The sequence below is a fragment of the Oryzias latipes genome, chromosome 22, assembly GCF_002234675.1.
Source record: "Oryzias latipes chromosome 22, ASM223467v1".
Lineage (NCBI taxonomy): Eukaryota > Metazoa > Chordata > Actinopteri > Beloniformes > Adrianichthyidae > Oryzias > Oryzias latipes.
In genome coordinates, this window is record NC_019880.2 from 27,046,229 (window position 1) to 27,062,552 (window position 16,324).

The 16,324-nt window shown below is 40.1% G+C and overlaps 1 long non-coding RNA gene across 1 annotated transcript; it reads left to right on the forward strand.

Annotated features, from left to right (window-relative positions):
• The first annotated feature begins 635 nt into the window (after positions 1-635).
• LOC105357008 lies at positions 636-2,785 on the forward strand. Its single transcript, XR_911039.3, has 3 exons — positions 636-778; positions 1,110-1,205; positions 2,555-2,785. It is a non-coding gene; the product is annotated as an uncharacterized LOC105357008 (long non-coding RNA).
• Positions 2,786-16,324: the final 13,539 nt, after the last annotated feature.

Below are 16,324 nucleotides of genomic sequence, written 5' to 3' on the forward strand. Positions count from 1 at the left end.
ACTTGTATTTCACGTAGTAACCTAATAAATGCATATGTGGGCTAAGCTAGCTGCCTTACGCTAACATGTTCTTGTATCTTCTTTTAGTGAACCGGCGGTGCGTTTGAAATAAGAGCGGAGGTAAGTTTTGATTGTAATTAACATGGCTGCAATATTTAAGAAACGAGCAGCTCCCAGTCCAATGAATCCTCCTGGAGAACATTTGACCTTATTGACAAATTAAATTAATTATAAATAAGTAAAAATGTCAAAGCTACCTTAATGTTATGTAGCAGTTATAACTTTGTCCTGGATTGGGCTCGAGTTAAAGTAGTAAATGCATCATATAATTTGCTTGCCTTAAGACTCAAAAAACTGTATTTTGGCCCATGGTTTGGTTGTGATTTGTGTTTCACAATGTCAAATATTTTAACACAACTGTTTTGTCTCTTTCTAAAATATCCTCTGAAATATGTCATTCTAGCTAATGCACAAATATTAAAAAAATATTAGTATGCATCCTAGATTACATATTGTGGACAGAGTATTGAGGGTATTGTAAAATGCAGCGGTTTTTCCAAGCTACCAGTAGCTTGAAAAAGCTTTGAAATGTGTTTAACATTTTCATTTTTTTTTGTATATTTGAGCTGAGTTTCATCGCATCACAAATGTCAACCTGTGAAAACAGTTTTATTTGGACCTGGACAGACAGTTCTTGACAGATCCTGATCTTGTTGAGACAGAAGGCAGCACGAACCGGAAGGCTCTATGCGACATTCTGCACCTCTATGATAAACAGGTGAGGTGTAACTGCATGGCATGATCAACATTATGCATTAGTATAGCTAAAAGAAGGGGCTGACTTGGATTGGTTCTAATGAATCACTGAGCGTTTCTAATAAAGTGAATGACTGTAAATGTTTACTTCATTGGAGAAAAAAACATCAACGTTGATCCCAATGCATTTGTAAATATGAATGTAATGTCATCTTATGTTTGGTGTATTTTTTGAAATAACTGTACAATTTTAAGATTATTAAAAAGATTAGATGAACTGAACTGAGCCAGACCAAAGGGTGCAGTCATTTGAAATATGTTTGCCATATTAATTTGTATTTGTCTCTGTGCAGCAAGAGCAGACTGCTGATGTCAAACGTATTCCTGTCCTGTACTGGCTTCCCATATACAAACGTGAGGAGGACCCACAGTTCTTCAAAGTTTGGAATGTAAGTACTTCATGATGGATAATGGTTTATTCACTAAATAGTACCAGTGACAGTGTGCTGGTTAATACTCCAGCTCTGTGGGTAATACAACTTAACCAGAAAGTCATGGCAAAGCAATGTTATGTGGCAAAGCACATGGTCTCCTAAAATATTGCACTCCAGCTCATCTGTGCTCCTGTACCTGACCGTGGACCTCGCCTCTGGCTCGTCTCGGACCCACAGCCGTCCTCTATTTCATCTGGATGAAGCCAATCTGCTGGACTTTAAAAATGCAGTTGTTGAACTAGAAAATGTAATTCTTCTCAAAGAGTTCTGGTACATCGCCTGTCCTTCCTGGGGAGGAGTTTTTTTTTATAAAGGAGTTTTTCCTTACTGTGTAAGAGGGTCTAATGGCAGGGATGCCTAGTTTAGTTTAGTCTGTTTAGTTTAGTTTAGCCAATACCTAATGTATTATGATTTCATGTTCATGTACAATTGCCAGTATGAAGCCCATGGAGACGACTTCTGTTGTGACATTGGACTATATAAATAAAATTGAACTGAACATTTGCTCTTAAGTTGCATTGGCAAGAAGGTGACATTCTTTCCAGCAGGTTGTGTCATTTTTATGGAGATGTTTTGTGCTGTAGTTGAACAACTGCCCCATAACAGAGACACAACCTGGTGGAGAGTAACGAGTGCTAACTGTGAGAGCATGACATCAGGAAAGAGTTCCAGAGGGTGAATACTAGGTAAGAAGCCGGGCCGGATGGAATTCCTGGACGTGTCCTGAAAGGTGCTGACCATCAGGCACAAGCTGAGAGTTATGTTGGTGAAACTGGTTAGGTGGAGGGAGGGGTGGGGTTTGGGCGAATAAATGTGATCCTCTTTTCAGATTGTCATGTTACAAAAGCTTTTGTTTATTTTTTTGTGGACAGTGCCTTATGGAATGATGAGGACTCTTACAAGTAGTCTTATTTTGATTTCATTTGATTTTGTATTATATAAGCTCTGTTCTTCCAGATCCTTTTCAAGCAATAAATCAATCTCTATGTGACTTTAGTTAATGATCACTGTATTTAATTAAGCAAATGTGATTTAAGTGACGTTTTTGTTTTATTTTCTGTCTTTTTAATCAATGCATTTCATCATTTCTGTAATGAGTTTGATAAATATGTGTAAATTATTTATTGCTTTGACTACAATGCTTGAAATCATTAATTTAAATCAACTTTAATAATTTTCTTGATGTGTAATTTCTGACCTTCTCTTAAAATGTAAATTTCAGGTTGTAGTTTTTGCATAAAGTTTCCTTCCCTCAAACGATCAATTCTTTCTTTAATACTACACTGTTTAGTTTTTCTTTGCAGATTAAAGAGTCACCAGAGGCAGACATCAGCAGCTCCTCTGTTGGCATTCTCCGTCAGCAACAACAATACAAGTTCAGTGCATTTCTGTCCGCTCAGTACAGCAGTTGTGGTGGAAGATGAGCTTGTGGTAGGCGACATTCCCAAATGGGTATTTTTTTGAGCGCTAATGTTTGTAGGGAAAGGGCAGCCTAAGAAAATACAGTTTTATGTGGGAAAAGTGTAAAAAAAAAAGGCTAATAAACCATTTTTGCTTTTCTTGAAATGTAAGAATGCTCTTTTTTATAAAGTTGTATAAGGAAATGGTGTAAAAAAAGATTAGTGCTCGTTTTTTGCTTTTCTTGAAGACTGATTTTTTTTTTTTTTTTATGGCTTGTGCATTTTTTCTTAACACAAATTGTGCAGTGTTTTACATTTTCTAGTACCACAAGTTCAAATGTACCTTTGTAAGGTGGTTTAAAAATAAACTTGCAATTACAATTCTGCCTCAGTTTTTCTTTTGTAAGAATGGCCCTGACTAAGAAGGACAAATAAGACTAGTCTAGACTTCAAATGATTCATTTTGAGTTGAGCTATATTAAAGTTTTTTTGTTAATTAACTAATGTATTAAGGTTCAATAAAAACAAAATATTCTAGTTCAGTAAAGTAAGAATCTTTAAGTTAGTTAAATAAAAAGTTATAGTTTAAGTTTAGTTAAATTGTTTTATTTTATTCAACTCAAAGATTTTAAGTTCAAATAACTTATACTTTTTAAGTAAGTCAACTTAAAAATTATTATGTAATCTGTTTCCTCAAAAATGTTGAGTTCACTGAACTTATTCGGGTTTACAGTGTAGGAACAACTAAGAGGTCAGCACCGGAGGACCTCAGGGTCCACGAGGGCTCATATTTTAAAATAATATCATATAAATAAGAAGGCCCAAGACCATAAAAACATTTATAAACCATTAAAAGAACTTTAAAATTAATCCTGAAACGCACAGGGAGCCAATGCAGCGATTTTAAAATAGGTGTAATGTGTTCCCGCCCTCTGGTCCTCGTCAGAACTCGTGCCGCAGAGTTGTGCAATAGTTGTAGATTTGAAATAGACTTTTTGGGTAAATCAGAGAGCAGGGCATTACAGTAATCTAAACGACTAAAAATAAAAGCGTGCATCAGCACCTCTGTGCTGGCAAAAGAGAGGAATGGGCGGACTCTGGCAATGTTAGATGGTAAAATCCTGTTTTCACAACGTTTCTGATGTGAGGATTAAAACTCAGCTCAGAGTCATAAAGAATGCCCAGGTTTCTCACACATTGAGAAGGTTTAAAATTATGAAGATGTGGTAAAATCATCTCTCTCTTGTCTTCAGAACCGATGATTAAAACTTCAGTTTTGTCCTGGTTGAGCTGTAGGAAGTTTTCTGCCATCCATGACTTTATATCTAAAATGCAGTTTAAAAGAGTGTTGACAAGTTCAAGGTCATCAGGAGACACGGCGATATAAAGCTGTGTATCATCAGCATAGCTGTGAAAGTCAACGCCATGCCTCCTGATGACCTCCCCAAGAGGCAACATATATAATTTAAAAAGTATTGGACCCAAAATTGAACCCTGGGGAACCCCACAACTTATTTCATGGATTCTTGAAGAGCACGTATCAATACTTACATAAAAGTGTTGCCCTGTAAGGTGAGAGTAAAACCACTTAAGAATATTTCCAGAGAGGCCCACTAGACTCCTAAGTCTGTCTAATAGAATCTGGTGATCTACTGTATCAAAAGCGGCACTAAGATCCAGCAGCACCAGAACTGAAAGTTTATGTGAGTCGTAGTTTATTCTAAGATCATTAACGATCTTTAAAAGAGCCGTCTCTGTACTGTGGCTTTTCCTAAAACCAGACTGATATTTTTCTAAAAAGTTTTGGGCATTTAAAAACTCAGTTGAGTAGCGACACTTTTTTCCAAAATTTTACTTAAAAATGGTAAGTTGGATACGGGTCTATAGTTATCCAGATTTTTTGGATCTAATTGACTCTTCTTCAGAAGGGGCCTCACCACCGGCATCTTACAGGCAGAAGGGAAGACCTCTGTCTGAAGAGAGCAGTTAACTATGTTTAAAAGCTCTGAATCTCTGAATCCATGAAATGTTTTAAAAAGTGAAGTGGGAATGGGATCTAAAAGGCAGGTTGGAGTGTTTACTTGGGATACAACTCGACCAAGCATCTCCACATCAACCAGGGCAAAACTCCCCAGTGTTTCTTCTGGTAAAAACAATGCTGGTGGTCTGTTAAGATCAGTGTATTGCATGGATGAAATGTTTGATCTTATAGCATTGATTTTACCCATGAAGTGGTCTGCGAAGTCCTCACATGCAGTATTAGATGATGGCATGGAGGACTTGTTGAAGTCTTTGTTTATTAAAATATCAATGGTTTTACAAAAGAAATTTGGGGTTGTTTTTATTTTCTGAAATGATTTTTGAAAAATAGGAGGTTCTGGCCCGTTTAACTGAGTTATTGTAGATTTTGAGTTGTTCTTTTAAAATGTCTTTATGAATTAATAATTTCGTCTTCCTGCATCTTCTCTCTGCCCTCCTGCAATTCTGCTTCAGGCCCTTAATGTCGTCAGTCTTCCATGGCATTTTAGGAGTGGTTCTTAATGTTTTTGTTTTGAGTGGATCCACTGCATCTATGGAAGACTGAAGTCTGTTATTAAAATGATCAACAATAAAATGTCAGGGTGCAGGACAAATCTGAGCAGGAGTTTGCTTAAAAATATCAATAAAACTTGCAGCCACTTCAGGAGTTAAATACCGCTTCCTCACAGTTCTCACTGAAGTGTCACAGGAAGTCAAAACGGAGAGAGAAACTGAGGTGTCACAACCTGATGTTCCCTGCGTGGAGCAATTGTGGTGCTCATTGTTCTTGAATAAAAGAAAGAATGCTCTCACCTTGGCTCCTCTGCATTTTTCCCGGAGGGATCCACGACAATTGTGGTGTCAGAAGTGGGATCGCAGATGGCCGGCCACAAAAAGGTGGAGACGCAGAGGTTTGGGTAGAAGGATCGCACATCAGGCTCAGCCCCTCCGTCATGCAGTTCATCCTCTGAGGAAGAGGGGGTGGATCCGGGTGGCCCCGTCAGTGCATCAGCCCTGGCCAGGGGCCCGGAAAGTGACTTTTCAGCATCCATGAGCGGCGGACTTCGTGGACAGCAAGAGCGGCGGACTGCCAGAGCGTGGAGATGGCCGGAGGCGTAATGGGCATACCGCCCGGTTCCACTGCTGCCTACGCAAGCGTTGGAGGCCTGCGCAGCGATGGACAGGGGGCGGGCCCACGTCTACCGTGGCATCAACGGAGCCCTCCGGGTGAGGCTTAACATCTTGCCAGAGACTTGCTGTCGGTGGTTCCGATCTGTTAGTGTGCCATCTGGGGAGAGGCCAGCGGAGGCGTGTTGCCGATTGAAGGGCCTTTGCCGGGGCTCGGTCCAACCGGAGCGGCGCACCGAGGAGCAGACCGGAGGGGTCGCCATCAAGGAGCAGCAGCTGCAGCGAGTGCATCCATCTGACGTCGGGACGTGGGTGGAGGAGCACGAGCCAGAGGAAGGCCCTGCTGATGCCAGCCTTGACCCACACATGAACTGAAGTGCCATCCCATTCCTAGCCCATAGAGTTCAATATGATGTTGGTCCAACCTTTTGCAGCTATTACAGCTTCAACTCTTCTGGGAAGGCTGTCCACAAGGTTGAGGAGTGTGTTTATAGGAATTTTTCACCATTCTTCCAAAAGTGCAGTAGTAATATCACACACTGATGTTGGTTGAGAAGGTCTGGCTCTCAGTCTCCGCTCTAATTCATCCCAGAAGTGTTCTATCGGGTTCAGGTCAGGACAATGTGCAGGCCAGTCAAGTTTATCACTCTAGATTCTGTCATGTTGACACTACCACGCGGTTCGATTCCCAGAGGGGAATGAACAATATTACTGGGGGCAAATTACCATATCAATCGTAATCAGCTGCTCACTGCCCCCCTAGGGGATGGGTCAAATGCGGAGAAGAATTAAGACACATAAAGTATCAATTATTATTAACCCTTGTGCTATCTTTGATGACCCCCCCTTCCACTGATGTGTTCTCCCTACCATGACAAAGGTGGATAAAGGTGGAAAGATTTCATGTAATCCATGGACACCAGTGAAGATCACAAATCATTGAAGAAAAAAGGTTCAGAGCACTGTCTAGTGGGTCTAGATCAGTGTTTTTCAACCTTTTTTGAGCCAAGGCACACTTTAACCTTGACAAAAGTCCGGCGGCACACCAGCATCCAAAAAAAAAGAAGCAGAAACTCATAGTCTGTATTGATCGATTGACCCCCCCCCCCCCCCCGCAATCTCACGTGCATTTTGTGATTTTGTGATAATTGTAGCAGAAAAAGCAGGAAGTTGCAGCTGTTTTTTCTAAAAGATGAAATAAAAGTTAAGTTAGAACATTTAAAAACTGTTTGATGTGTGTCCGTTGTGGTTTTAAGATGTTTATCAAGGACGACTTATTGTGCACTGAGGCGCTGTCCCTTTAACCCAATGCATTATGGGAGATGTAGTGTGAAAACTGCAGCAAAAAGGCAGAAAGACTAGAGTCTCTGAGCTTCATGGTTTTGTTCACTTGTTCCACGGTCTGATACCGGATTCTGTGGAAAGCTACACCGATAAAGACGAGCTTTAGCTGGTATTTTTGTTAGAACTGAGCGACTTTCTGAGCTAAATTGGAACAAGGAAGTGAAGACTTGAACCACTTCTGATTGGTCAGACTGATGACGTGTGATTAAGCCTTCAAGAATGATTGGCGGAGACAGTTAAAGGGGCGGGACTTTTCCGCAAACAGCTTTGGTTGCAGCTAAATCGCGGTACCATCATTCTTATCAAAATGTCTTTAATAGAATTAAATAAACACATTATATTCCTAACTACTCAGTGTTTTATCAGGGCCTGTTTGGGTGAACAAAGAGCTGATTTCCTGGAAATGGAAAATGTTGTTAGAGCAGTTAATGAGGGCAATTTCCCACGGCACACTTGACCATCTCTCACGGCACATTAGTGTGCCGCGGCACACTGGTTGAAAAACACTGGTCTAGATGACCCCACTCCCAATGTTAAAGTGCCTAAAATAGCACAAGGGTTACATAACGGTTTCACCACTGCCGTTTTAGTGTTAAGAAAACTAATTTAGACCCTTCAGTTTTTAATAACTACAGACCTGTGTCCAACTTGCCATTTTCAAGCAAGGTTTTAGAAAAAACTTGTTTTGATTCAGGTGAATGAGTTTCTCTTAAAAAACAACATTTTTGAGAAAAGCCAGTCTGGCTTTAGAACAAACCACAGTACAGAGACAGCCTAGTTGATGATGTCAGGTGTGCCTTGGATTCAAGTCAGATCTCAGTACTAGTTCTGTTAGATCTAAGTGCAGCTTTTGATACTGTTGATCACCTGATCCTTGTAAACAGACTCAAAAGTCTTGTCCTTTCAGGGACTGTTCTCAAGTGGTTTGAATCGTATCTCATGGAGAGAAACTTTATGGTAAGCATGGACACACTTTTCTTGGGTCCATGAAATTAATTGTGGTGTGCCTCAAGGTTCCATCCTTGGCCCCTTGCTTTTTAACATTTACATGCTTCCTCTGGGGAATGTCATCAGAAGCCACAACATCAGTTTTCATAGCTATGCTGATGATACCCAGCTGTACATAGCTATGTCTCCTGGTGACACACGACCAATAGAAGCACTTTTTAACTGTATTTTAGATGTAAAATTATGGATGGCAAATAATTTTCTGCAACTTAACCTGGAAAAAACTGAAATTTTCTTTATCGGTCCTGAAGCTAAGAGTGAGAAAGTTTCTGAAGTTAAAAGAACTTTCATTAAGCCATTCAGAAACAGTCAGAAACCTGGCCGCTATTTTCGACTCTAAGCTAACTTTTATCCCACATATAAAACAGGTGGTTAAAACTGGTTTTTATCATCTTAGAAATCTGGATAGGGTCCGCCCACTACTCTATCTTGCTAATATGGAGATGCTAATGCATGCTTTTATCATGAGTAAAATTGATTATTGTAACTCCCTGCTTGCTGGTCTTCCAAAAACCAACATTAAGAACCTTCAGCTTCTCCAGAACTCTGCTGTACGAGTTCTCACCAAGACCAGGAGGGGGGCTCACATTACCCCAGTTTTAAGATCCCTGCATTGGCTCCCCATATGCTTTAGGATTGATTTTAAGATCCTTTTAACAGTTTTTAAATGTCTTAACGGTCTTGCGCCTTCTTATTTATCAGATCTTTTAGTAAAGTATGAACCCTCACAGACCCTGAGATCCTCTGGCACTGGTCTGTTAACCATTCCAACTGTAAAAACTAAAACCTATGGAGAAGCTGCATTTCAGCACTATGGCCCCCGTTTATAGAACAGTCTGCCAGAGGACCTGAGAGCCACAGAGAGCATTGACGTTTTTAAAAATAAGATCCAGCTTTATAACCTGGCTTTCAGCTAAATTGTAACTACCTTTATTTATTAATTTTTTTGTATCCATTTGATCTTGTTTTATGAACTTACACTAGATTTTTAATAATAATAATAATAATGGATTGGATTTATCTGCGCTTTTCAAGACACCCAAAGCGCTTACATTGTGTCCATTATTCATTCACTCCTCATTCATACTTGGTGATGGTAAGCTATGGTTGTAGCCACAGCTGCCCTGGGGCAGACTGTCTTATTTTAATTTTAATTTACCTTATTTCAATGTTTTACTGTTTATTGCTTTGATCAATAAGTTTACTTTTTCATTCTCATTTTGGACCTCTCCCTCTGGGTCGGCTGCTGTTCAGCCACTGTGGCTCTGGGTGGGAAACTGCATCACTGCTTAGCTGTGGTGGAGCGGTCCCCACCTGTGATGCTGCATTTGGCTGGTTATGCAGCTGTTCACAGAGGGAAGTTCCAAATATTAGTGTTTCCAACATCTTGTTTTCGTGCTCAGCCTATTTCTCATTGTCTTTCCCCATCAGTTAGGGGGGTGGGAGGTGTGAAAGAAGGTGGGGGGTTGTGTGTAGGTAAGGGGAGGGGGGCCCTATTTTTACATTTTTGATTTTTGTGCTTGTTTATTTTAATTTTCATGCTTGTTTTTATATTATTTATTTTGTTTTGTTTTAATCTAAAGCACTTTGTGTTACACTTTTAAATGAAAAGTGCTTTAGAAATAAAGTTTGATTTGATTTATTGATATATGTTATAGGAGGTTATAAGTGTTAAGATTCTTCTTGAAAGTTTCAGATAGGATTCTTTCAGTCCTATCTGATTTAAGTGCACTTTGAGACAACCTCAGCTGTGAACTGGTGCTTTATAAATAAACTAAGGGAAATTGAATTGAAATGTGTAATTTCATGCCCCTTGGTTACAACTGGTCATCTCTGCAGTCTTCACAAACTAGCATGCTTTCAATGCGAATTGTACTAACACGCTTTAAGGACACACTGTGTCCTTAAAGCAACTATTCCAAGCCAGAATATTAATTAAAAAACACTGTTTTCCGATTTCCAGCTCATTTCAAGTCCAATTTCATAAAGCTTCATTAAAAAATGTTGCAGTATTGTCTGCTTTTCCTCCAGGGTTTTCTCATATATGCTGTAAATCCCTCACAGCATCCAATATAAAGGATGAAGAAGCTTAGAGTTTAGCAGGGTTTAGGAGAATATCTACACCTAACAGGCATGAATGTCAGGCTATTATGGTTACCACAGGCCACTGACTATTAACCTGTCTACTCTGATTAAGTGCAGCTATGAGAGAAGACATGCACAGGCAGAAAAAATGTCTTTAGAGGACAATTAGCAGGTGACTGACATATTTGGAAAGTGTTGTATAACTTCGACCAGTCTAGTGTTTTAGGAATAATCTATTTTATTTAATGGGAATGAAAGGCATGATGCACTCCACTGTGCCAAATTGATTTACATGGTACATGCTACTTTGAATGCTGTTTTGTGCTTGCAACATAAAGCTTGCACTTGGTCATTCAGCCATCGTCTTTACCTGCTTATACCTATGCAGGGCCATGGGGACGTTGAAGCGCTTGACAGTTTGCCAGTCCAATGCAGGGTCAGACAGAGACAGACAAACACTCGGATGTCCATGTTGCCCAGCAACAGTTCCAAGAGATCACAGCTCTTGAGAAGGTCTTCATAGAAGAATGGACCAAAGTAGCAGCTATAGTCCAAACCTGGTAAAGACCCACAGGAAACGTTTGAATATTGAGGTGAACTTGTTATCCACCAAATGCTCACTTTTATGTACATTATATGAATATTCCATGGATTTCTTTTTTTTTACATTCATTTTTTTAAAGTTAAAGTGTAAATTTGATAAACAAAATATCTTTTTAATGGGACAACTTGCAGATTGAGTGACTGACAAATACAATTTTTCTCTACCGCATACTGCACATAAAGAGTAGTCCTTAACCCTTGTGCTATCTTGGATGACTCACCCTTACATTGAGGTGTTCTCCCTACCATGACAAAGGTGGATAAAGGTGGAAAGATTTCATGTAATCCATGGACACCAGTGAAGATCACAAATCATTGAAGAAAAAAGGTTCAGATCACTGTCTAGTGGGTCTAGATGACCCAACTCCCAATGGTAAAGTGCCTAGGATAGCACAAGGGTTAAAGAGAAATGAACCTTTACCGTGATTGGCAATATAAGATAAGCTGAAGCTGCATTTACACCCAACGCAATTCCCCCAAATTCACTACTTGACGCTTGTCCAAGTGTTCATAAACTTGACGGTTCTGCAGCATCTGGGAGGAGCTACCGTCAAAAGTTGTGAGCCTTATTGCTACATCATGGAAAACATGGATAATGTTAAGGGATAAGGATCATTTATTTTGAAGAGGTCTGCAAAAGCATCAGTAAATGTGGCAGTTTAGCTCAGGCGGTAGAGCAGGTTGTCTACTTACCGAAGGGTTGGAGGATCGATCGCTCCCCCCAGCCAGCTGCCCCCCCCCCCCCCCCCGGGCGCGGCTAGTCTGCAGCTCCCCGCTCCCCCTATAGGGGAGGGGTTAAATTCCCCCATTGTGGGATAAATAAAAGTAAATTACATTAAATGACTCACGTCACCATGTCTGGGTTAATGAGATCATTCAGATATTCTCCCAATACGGTGAGGTTCACCATCTTCTGCAGGAGCTGTGCCTGAAGGAAGGTACTCTCTGTGACACTCTTTGATGACCTGCTGTCTGGCAATAGACCAAGGAGGGTCACAATCCCATTCACTCATGCACACTGGCACCAACCTGTAACCACCAGGGGGAGCAATGTGGGGTTTAGTGTATTCCCCAAGGACACTTCAACAAGAGTAAAATTAGAGAATCTTTTTTTTTATTGTCTTGACACAGATAAAAAAAAATATCATAAAGTTCAGGAGGAGAACGATCAGATTCTCCTCCATGCTGGTTTTGGATTCCACTTGAATTGAAATTGAACACATTATGATTGATTGAACACATTATCAACACATAATAGGCCAAAGCTAAAATCCTGATTGGTTTACTTGATGCAAAGCTTCAACAAAGTTCAGATATTTGAATTCTGAAAATGCTGCGCTGCTGGAAAGACGCTGCTGCTTTTGGACACTCAAAGTGCGCCACAGGACCTCTCATTGCATCTGTGTTGACCTAACATTAAAACTATGCCCTTACTGCACAAATCGAGTTTGTGCAGTCTTAGTTCAATCACATTATGGCAAAATATGTGGAGAGAATTTTTGAGAACAATTTTTCTCAAAATATCAAACAATCAATGAATTATACTATTCAAATTCTTTTCTGTTATGTTTTTGTGTGGATAAGCAAGTCAGAAAGAAGCACAGCATGAAGCTTCAACCAGTAAGTGACATAGAGAGAAATTTTGGTAAACAAATAGGTGATAACAGTAATAAAGACGTCACAGGAGGGCTTTGGGGGTTATTTAAATCCCTGAAAACAGGAAGTCCTCCTCAAACAAATGTGTTTTCTTTGCCCTTTGGGCTGCTTCTATTTGATTTGACAGCAGTGGAAATTGTCTTTGGTCCGAGCTATAGAGGTTTGAGTATTGGGGTAACCTGAAAGTGAGGCCTCTCACACAAATGCAACTTGACTGCTGTATTTTCTGCTCTCTTTACCAATTGATCCTGAACTTATCAACACAATTATTCCATATTCTAACACACAAGAATGGACACTTTACTCATAAATTTGTCAAAGTTAGATTTCCCAAATAAATGTGTGCACATGGAAACATAGGGTGGGGGTGCTAACAACTATAATACTGAATAGTGCAGACTTTCAGCAACAGACCAGAAAAGGCAACAGCAACCTGATTACCAGCTACACCAGCCATTATCTGATCTCTGATGTAGGTATTGATCTGCTAATCAGTTTGGAAATTGTTTTTTGGAAACACATTGAGCAGCAGACAAGCACTAAATGTGAAACTGACAGGCATCGCAGCTACAGCCACTTCTCACGTGAAGGTGGATCTCTAGTCTATTAAGCAGCCCGTCTTGCTCAAACTAATCCCACCTCAGTTCCCAGATCAAGTCCCTTCATCTCTACAAACTTAATATTTGTCAGGTCACTCCTCAGTCATGCTAAAGTAGCCTTCTTCACAGAAGTACCTTTACCTATCTTTACCTATCTACTTCAGTGAGTTGATGAATTATTGATGCGAATGCATAGCACAGCTTGTTCTGTCGGTTGAAGGTGTCCAGAGTGGAAAGAAAAGAGGGCTTGTTTATTCTTTATCCAGATCATACATTTAGGGCCCTTTTCCTTTATAATAATTTTTGATATTGGTTTTCTGTATCATTCAGAAAGCTTTACTTTGTATTTACTGAAAATAAGGGAATAAACAAACACTTTATACTGAAGAGTTCATTTTTATTCACTGAAAGCAGTAACTTTTTTATTAAAGTAATCTAAACAAATCAGAGCGATTGCATGAATAGACCAAGCACAGCTCATCCTGAATGCATAAAAAAATGAGAAAATCTGGATGAAAATTACATGCTTCTGTTATTTAAAAAAAAAACTCATACTGAAAAAGCTTAAATTATCAGTTTTAGGAAAGTTACTTAGAAAATAAACTAATTTGAGGTTTGTTTGTTTTTTACCCACAGTGTTGTGCTTCTCTCTAGTTGCACAATTTTGATCTCAGAGGACATATACAAAGAAATGTATAGCTTTTTCACTGCTTGACACACAAACACAGGCATTGAAACACCAATAGATTGCAACAATGCCACTTAACATAAACCACAGACAGCCACTGTCTTGCCAAATGGCAATTTAATATGTGACCAGGGTAGCTGAGAATTGAACCAACCTGCCTTATGCCCCAGCCAAAGTAACTTTCGTTGTCCCAAAATGCACACTGCACAGGGGATTGGCAACAGCCACTATAGGAGGACTCTTTCAGGTGAGCATTTCTACTCAAAGTTGGACTGTCACTGTCATGTGGGGTGAAGCTAACAACAACAACGACAATGGAGGCTGCATGAGCAGCTCATTTTTTTTCAGCTTGACTTTTGGTATTTCGTGTATACAAAGCATTTAATATTGTTTGAGAGAAGATTGTGGATGGTGAAGAGGTATACAGCCTCTTTCTTTTTTTGTAATGACCCTCGGCCTTTCAATGGGTTTGAACAGTAGTTATGCCCTAACTCAGGGGTGTCAAACTCATTAGCTGTCCTCAAAGGGCCAGACATAACTTATACATGTAACTAAATGTAATGAGAAATAAATGTAACTACTCCTTAATGTTAAATAACTCGTTATTTATTTATTATAACTTTTTAAAGTGACAATTACAGTTGCATAGAAAACATGTTTGCTTGTTACTCTAGCCAGGGAGGAGCGCTTCGTGCCCACTGACGTCCGGACCCTGCGCGGTCTGGACGCGGCTGCTGGTGGACGGAGCGAACCGTGTCTCTGAGCAGAGAAGCCGGACTTAATAAGTTTTGTGTTTGAGGGGAGGGGAGAATGCTTTGTTACGTGTGGGAGGCTTCGGACTGCCATCCGTCCCGCAGCTCTATGTGAACGAGCAGCCGAATTCAGGAGAACCATGTCTCCCGTCGTAGCCGCTTGGCTTGTTTAGATCGGGACTCATTTCCGCTTCCGGTATTTTCAACACTACTGCACATGCCCAAATGATCCATTCCCACCGAAAGTGTGCCCCATTTGAACGTTTGTTTTCATCGGAAAAAGGTTTTCTAGGCCCATATGCACGGTTGAATTCTAATCCGACCATTAATCCGATCAAAATATTTTGCCCATGTAACCGTGGCTAATAACTCTTTTGTCTTGTTTATTGAGCCTGATGTTACATTCATGGGCTCGAAATGCGTGTTCAAAAGACTGAAAAGTCTAAACGTGCATATACGAGCTTTTCAGGCTTCCACATTCAAAGCTCACATTACGCATCACTGTGCAAATTTTTTAGTCTGTTATCAGGCTCCATGTACAAAACGTGGCAATGGAAGGCATGTCAAAAGTTGAACCAGTTGAACTTTAACCAATCAGGGACTAAAATTTTGTAGAGACGTTTGGGTTGTAACACTCTTCAATTTCTCAAAGTATTACACACAACAACAAAACAACAAAAACAATATGACTTAAGTTTTTAAACAGTCTCAGGTATTCAATCCCACATGAGCTTCCCCAGTCTTTCACCCAATATACCAAAAAAAAAAGTACATTAGTTCGTTATTCAAAAAGTCATCACCCCTCTTGGGGTCCTCCAACCTCCACATGAAATCAGAGAACCAAGTGACTCGCGGGACGTCGAGGTTCCGACCGTAGGATGAACGTCCGCGGCTTACCGGCTCTGTCTGTCCACCGTTGATGGGGTTTTCAGTCATTCCACACATGTGGAGGTCTCGCCCAATTGCAGAAATAAATCCCAGAGTATCCCACTGACTTGGTTGGACTTTTATCTGACGTAACGGTAATCCTAGGCATGTACGTGTCCTGCAGCTGTCAACTCCAGTGTCTCCATGCTTCACCCCCTTTCCTCGTATTAATTCTGTCTGGATTTATATAACACCAAGTATCCCATGATCCACTTTAGAAGAACATAAACTCCCACTCTAGCACAGGTGCTATCTCACCTTTAAACACATAGTTTGAGTGATTGAATGACCTTTTTCACCTGTTGGTCCGAATGCATAAGTATGCGTGTGTGAACATCAGTTGTATTATGTACATGTTGACATGTTTTCTATGCAGACATTTTTGGAGCCAACAGGTATATTTGCGGCATTTGGGTTTGTGTGTGGACAGGCCCCGCCCCTTTTGGATTTATACTACTTTACACCTGACTGCAATGATTGTTAACATCCAGCAACTTGTTGCTTTATGCTGCTTCACGCTTCTACCCCCCTCCCCCACCCACTTCTTCTTTAATTACCCTCCATCTCCCTCTAACATCCTTCTCTCCTTTTCCCTTCTTTTATTTTTTTTATTTTTTATTTAACCTTTATTTAACCAGGAAAGTCCCATTGAGATTAAAAACCTCTTTTCCAAGGGAGTCCTGGCCAAGAGGCAGCACATTTCAATACAAAAAATACATAAAAACAAATGTAATTAAAAACACATACATCATAAAAAGCAGTTGCACATTATTGTTTCAGTCTCTGATGCTTTGAGCTTGTTCTTCAAAACATTTAAAGATACCAGTTCAGTAATTTTCTTGTCTTTCTGCAGCATATTCCAAGC